Genomic DNA, 7,184 nt, shown 5'->3' with positions numbered 1-7,184 from the left:
TGGTTCCAGATTTCTTTCCTAGGTTTTCTATCTCCAGCGTTGCCTCACTTTGGGTTTTCTTTATTGTGTCTACTTCCCTTTTTAGGTCTTGGGTGGTTTTATTCAATTCCATCATGTGTTTGGTTGTGTTTTCCTGCAATTCTTTAAGGAGTTTTTGTGTTTCCTCTTTAAGGTGTTCTACCTATTTAGCTGTGTTCTCCTGTATTTCTTTAAATGAGTTATTAAAGTCCTTCCTGATGTCCTCTACCATCATCATGAGATACGTTTTAAATCCGGGTCTAGCTTATCAGTTGTGTTGGGGTGCCCAGGTGTAGGTGAGGTAGGAGTGCTGCGTTCTGATGATGATGAATGGTCTTGATTTCTGTTAGTAGGATTCTTACATTTGCCTTTCGCCATCTGGTAATCTCTGGAGCTAATTGTTATAGTTGTCTCTGGTTAGAGCTTGTTCCTCAGGTGATTATGTTAGCCTCTATCAGCAGTTATGGGAGACTAGCTCTCTCCTTAGTTTCAGTGGTCAGAGTACTCTCTGCAGGCAAGCTCTCCTCTTGCAGGGAAGGTGCCCAGATATCTGGTGTTCGAACCTGCCTCCTGGCAGAAGTTGTGTTCCACTCACCAGAGGTCTTAGGATCCTGTGGGCGATTCTGTGTGGGTCCTTGCTGGTGTCCGGAGACTCAGCAGGCAAGGAACCCTGGTGCTGGAGTCGAAATCTCTGAATCCTAAAGGAAGAAAAAAGAAAAAAAAAAAACTTGGCCACAATGAGTTGATGATCAAGAAGTTAAGATATGAGTATTTAGAAGAATTGTAGCTACTTTTACCACAAGTAAGGAAACTATCGAAGGTGATAGGCAATCATTTCAGTGTGTGTACATATATTGAAACATGTTGTATATCTTAAATATGTACAATGAAAAACAATTTGTTCACCCCCAAGACGTTCTTCATGGAACTCCCAAAGTCTTTTCTCTTAATTTGATAGGAGGAGGAGGATATAGATGTGTGTTGTTAATGTCCTCATTGCTTTCTTATTTTCTTAAAATTTATTTATATCTCAAACATTGCCCCTTATTCTCCATTCAGATGGTTCCTTCCCAGATATCCCCTTCACCAGTGAAAGGGTACCCCACCCTGGGTATCTCCTCACCTTGGTTCATCAAGTCTCTGTAGGACTAGGTGCATCCTCTCCCATTGAGGCCAGAGGAGGCAGCTGTTTCCTGCATGTGTCTGGGGGGCTGGGGTGGGGGTGGGGCTCAGACTCAGTCTGCTTATGCTTTTTCCTTCCAGTCTCTGGAAGCTTCCGGAGGACCAGGTTAGTTGGCACTGTTGGGCTTCCTGAGGGGTTGCTTTCAAGGCCTTCAATCCTTCCCCTGGGTTGTCCATAGATATGCCTGACCTCTGCCTAATATTTGACTGTTTGTATCCACATCTAGAGACTTTTCAGTATATAATGTACACTATCAGCTATAGTCATCATCATAGTATAAGTGCAAGCTTTTGACCTTTGGTCCCCTAGTAGCCACTGTTGTATTTTGTTTCTAGATATAAATATTAACCAGTATTTTTCTTCCTCTATTTAGCCTAGTTCTTTTTTTATGAAGTGTGTAATATTTCAGGTTTATTTATATTTTTTAAAATGTATGTACTTTAAATAGTAGGTTTATAATAGAAACTATTCCCTTACATGTAACACAAACTCAAATAAATTAATCAAATCACAAATAATTATGAATCACATATAATATAATAACCATGGAAACCATTTTTTTCAAACCAATTTCATAACCATAATAGTTTATTGCTATACTATGGATCATGGAAATCTACAATTAGCTACACAGAACTGTACACACACTGAATAATAATCCCAATTTACTACTTATTACATTTTGTGACACGGTCTTTATATGTATTCTTGGATATCCTAGAACTTACTCTGTAGGTCAGGCTGGTCTGGAATTTAGAGATCGGCTTACCTCTGCCTCCCATGTGCTGGGATTAAAGGCATGTGCCACAACTGCCTGGCACCTAATTGTTTTCTGATGCATCTTTTGATATTGCATCTTTAAGAGAAATATTTAAGTCAGGCATACACTTATAATAGCAGCATTCAAGATGCCTATGGCAGGAAGATAACCATTGACTTGGGGTCTTGCCTACAGTATGACACCCTGCCTAGAAGAGCAAAATGGAAACTTACAATTAAATTTCATAGAATTAGGATATAAATAAAATTACACTGTTAGCAATATAATTATATAAATCTTTAATAGTAATGTTGGTTACATTATCTTAGAAATAATGAAACAAATAGTAAAATATAAACTACTAAAAATAAATGTATGAGATATGACTATGAGAGACATGAGCCATCAAAAAAAAATAAAGAAATTCTAGGCAAAAACCTTTCTGAATGAAGTCTCAGCAGGAAAAATTACCAATGTTTATTGAATTCTTACTTTATTATCAAGGTTATACAATGGCTTACATTACTTCATGTACACTGTGAAACAGCACAGAACTAAATTAAGAGGAAAATAAATATTCTAAAGGTAGCAGAAAAAGCATCAACTCAAAATGCAAATAATATTATGAACTTCAGAAATTGAACGATGAGTAAGGAATGGGATGGCACGAATAATGTCTCTTTGATATATTTACTGAAGAATTTTGAGCAGTATGATTAGTGTCATAAATGTGTATAGATTGGTAATAAGGAGAGACTGGACTATGGGGTATTAAGGCTGGAGGCAAATGATTCATTAGAAAGATATAGAGATTATAGGTACAAGAACTTAATTTGTGTTATAAGACAGTATTGTAACACATGCTAAGGATGGATGGAAGGGTTGAAATATTAAAACATTTAAAATTCAAGTACTTAATATTCTTGTAGCAGAGTTAAATGGGAATTTCATGTTGAAGAGATAGATGAAGAGTCTACCTTTTTTTCCTTTGGAAAGGTTGTTGATGCTACTTAAAACAGAAAGGGAAAAGAGACAATGTAAGATGAGAAGAATCAAGAAGAGGGGATAGGAGAGGGAAGCAAAAAGAAAGGGTGAAGGAAAGAATGAACAAAGAAACAAAGGGAAGGAAGATAAAGGAAATGGAAAAAAGAAAGAAATAAGGAGGTATGTATTTAGGGTCACAAATTATCATCACAGACTATTAACAATGCATTAGAAAAGAGTCAGAGATGCCCTCCATGCACGACTAAAATTGTTGACAATACCTAGAAATGTATTGTTTATAGAGTCCTTTTCCTGAAATGAACACATAATTGAGGTTAACACCTATAGCAGGCATAGTAACAATCATAAACTAGAGCAGAGAAAGCAATGTAATCGTATAGGTTATTTAAAACTGTATTTCTGGAATTTACTATTTAATACTTTTGTGAGTGAAACTTTAAAATTTTGACCTTTGCATAGGTGGTCCACAATTCTGTGTTTGGATATGTTGGTTTACACTCATCTTTGGCTATTCAAATTGATAAGCAGTTTAAATATATATGCCAGGAAATAACTCTCAATGAAACATAGGGATATATGACCGATGATTGAAGAACTCATAGGCATAGCTGATGTCTTGAGAGATGGTGGGAATAAATAGTGAATTAAGGCTAAAGAGAAACAGGCAGCACTGAAAAAAAAAAAGATGACAAAAGAAGAGTTTCTTAAAGAATATAGGGTGATAGAAAACCCATAGGGGAAAAAGAAAAACTTGGAAACACCAGGCATAATTAAAACAGTAAAACAAAAGAGGAAACAGAGAAGGCAAGAACATGTTTAGAAATATGGCTACTCAACATACATTCTCTTGTGGTACAAGCTAGATCAGAGTAGTAGCTGGACCAAAACTGAAACTGAAGTGTTTTGACGGACATATTAGGAGTTGAGAGAAGATAGTCAAAATAGTATATTTTCTTGGGTAGGCAAAGTAACAATCTCAAAAGATGACCACAGAGTAGTGTCCTGCATCTACTAATATGTTAGCCCTTGTAGTATGAGAAACTAAATGAAAAAAAAAACTGGAACTAATAGAAAATCCATATGATATGTTAAAATTTTATAGCCATAAAAAAGGCAGAAGAAGGAGGGAAAGGCAGAGAAGCAATGATGGAAGCAGAGATGACAGGAATACAATACTGCGTTTGTAAAAGGAACCATCAGTCAAAAAATATGAGATGCCCCTTAAAGTTGAAAAAGGCAACGAAATGGACCGGGAGAGCCCTCACAAGATTCGTGATGATTACCAGAACCATAGTCATCTAAAGACCTATCTTGTACTTCTCTTGAACAATAGAACTTAACTGTTATAGATGGCCAGTTGTGCTTACCCACTGCCTTTATTCATTTTGTGCTGATGTAGCAGAACTTTTGTGGCAAGAAAAATGCATACCTCTACAGTCTCAGTGCCTGAAAAATCATAGGTCTATCCCTTGGAATCTGATGAGGATTTTCTTGTTGTAATCATATGAGGAGACAAGGCAGGTTCTAGGAGGCTAGGTGTGGCTTTTTGTGCCAGGAGAGAACTAAGAAAACTGCTCCTGTAAACACTTTCTATAACTGGGTTAATACCCAAATTAAGCACACCATTAAATTTCAGAATTTCATTGGGTGTTAAGCTTCACATACATTTTAGAGCATAGCAGTCACTAACTTCCAAACTATAGCAGTAATAATTGAATATATTGTTTTAGGGACTATGCTGGCTTAGTACATGAGTGTTTATAGTTTTTCCTCCAATAACCATAATTTACTAGCAATGAGAGTTAGCGAGGTTCCCTGCATCATGCATGGTCTCTCTCTTGTAAAGTGGCTCTTAAATCTATAAATATTTGTCTTTACACTGACATATAAGTACAGTCTTCATCCCTCATCAAAGAAATTGTTCTGTGCAGCATAAGAATAACATTTTAGAAAATCACAAGGAATCAAAGTGTAGAATTATGCACAATGGCTACATATACAGAATACTTCTGTATGTAAGGGTCAGGCACATTTTTGAAGAGGAGACTGAAAGATTATAAGAGCCAGGGTATCAGGGAATGTGGTATAAGATCAAGTCTCTCAATAGTGTCAGAAGCTGTGCATATATTATCTCACCAAGAATGCCCAAAGGTGAGCTGAACAAGGTTGATGCCAATGAACATGGCATACTTACTGGAGTCCATGTATCCTCACCTCTACAGAAAGTGCTGCAGGCAACTGAAGAAAGGTCCAACAAGAAAGGAAGTTTTCCTCAGGAAGAGCACACCAATTGGTTTTCCAATGCTAAACCATCAGCCTTGAAAACATTTGTACAGCTAGCAGCAGTATTCAGACAGAACAAATTATCATTAGATGTTTATGTATAGATAGATATATGCTTACACACACACAATAACAGTTAAAGATAGACTATCAATTTTGAAGTAGAGAGTTATATGTGATGGCTTAGAAGGAGGAAAGGGAACGGAGAATGTAACCAAAGTATAATTTCAAAAAATTTAAAAATAAAATATTAACTTTGAATGCAGAAAAAAATGAGAGCATAAGATACATATGTATACATGTTCAATATATATGTGTGCATTCAATACATATCTGAGTGTGTATGCATAACATATGTTTGCATATATATGTATGTGCCCAACACATATATGTATACATATACTATAAATTTATGTTTTGTGGTATGCAATTATGTACATGGTGAGGATATTTCATGACAGCCCATGAAACTGGGATGAAGAAGGAGCAGAAACGATGAAGCTCTAATTCAATTAAAATCACATCAAAAATTCTATAAAACATGAAGATATTTTAACTCTGATGTTTGAATTTTGATAATTATATAAATAATAATCACTTGATTAATATTATATTTAGTCTGTGTCAGACAAGATTGTCAAAGACTAGAGAGCAAGTGTTGACAGTTTCATTTTCAGATATTTTTATATTTGTGTCCTGGTATTTTCACATTTTAGACTCATTTTACTTTATGCATGCATGTTCCTTCCTCATGTGACTTTATGCATTTAAAGAAATTTCTGTTCAGTATGTTATTTATAATGATATGTTCCAGATTTTTAAAAAGCAGCAAAAATATGTTGCAGAAATATAATGAGTACCCATGACAGTAGTCATATTTCCAAGATGAAATGAAAATCAGTTTGATTTCTTTTTAGTCTGCTATTGGTTTTTGTAATGATCCTTGACTAATCCCACTGCATAAGCCTCAGAACAGTACTATGCAAGACTTCTTGATGCCTGTCAGAATGCCATGAATAACAAGAAGAACTAGTCTGACTTTATAAAATATACGAATTGTTGACCATCAAAGTAACCTATAAAAGGTGACTAGGTATTTGCTAATAAAAGATAGTTCTGGATGTCTGCTACCTCCTTAATTTAGATCTTCTCATTATGGCTTACTAACTACCATTAGACATCATGACAAAATCAGTTTGCAGAAAGCAGTGTTTACTTGGAACTTATAGGTTCAAAGGGTTACAATCCATGAGCATTACGGCAGAAAGGCAGGGTGCTAGATGAGTAGCTGGGAGCTCACATCTGGGGACACAGATCGAGGTAGAGAGAGAAGAGAGGAAGGAAGAGAACACTGAGACTCTTCCCAAACAGTGCTATCAACTGTGGACCAAAATATTTAAATATACAAACATAAATGTGCACATGACGTGAGCACTGACATTCAAACCTCCACAGTACTTTTACTTTGCATTAAGCTTAGTATGTTTTGTTATCCAGCATGACTTGAAAAATACACACATCAATGTACTATAAACATTTTTTCCACTGGACGGTTTTAACTCCTTTGTCAAATATCAAGTGACCATAGGTGTGTGGGTTCATTTCTGGGACTTCAAGTCTATTCTATTGATCTACCCGTCTGTCACTGTACCATTACCATGAAGTTTTTATCACAATTGCTCTGTAGTAAAGCTTAATGTCAGGTATGGTGATTCCACCAGAGGTTCTTTTATTATAGAGAACAGTTTTTGCTATCATAGGTTATTTGTTATTCCAGATGAATTTGCAAATTGCCCTTTCTAACTCTGTGAAGAATTGAGTTAGAATTTTGATGGAGATTGCATTGAATCTGTAGATTGTTTTCAGCAAGATAGCCATTTTGACTACATTAAACTTGCAAATCCATGTGCATGGGAGATCTTTCCATCTTTTTTT

The sequence above is a fragment of the Mus caroli genome, chromosome 13 (genome assembly GCF_900094665.2).
Source record: "Mus caroli chromosome 13, CAROLI_EIJ_v1.1, whole genome shotgun sequence".
Lineage (NCBI taxonomy): Eukaryota > Metazoa > Chordata > Mammalia > Rodentia > Muridae > Mus > Mus caroli.
The sequence above is the reverse complement of the archived record's forward strand: the minus strand, read 5'-3'. Positions refer to the sequence as shown.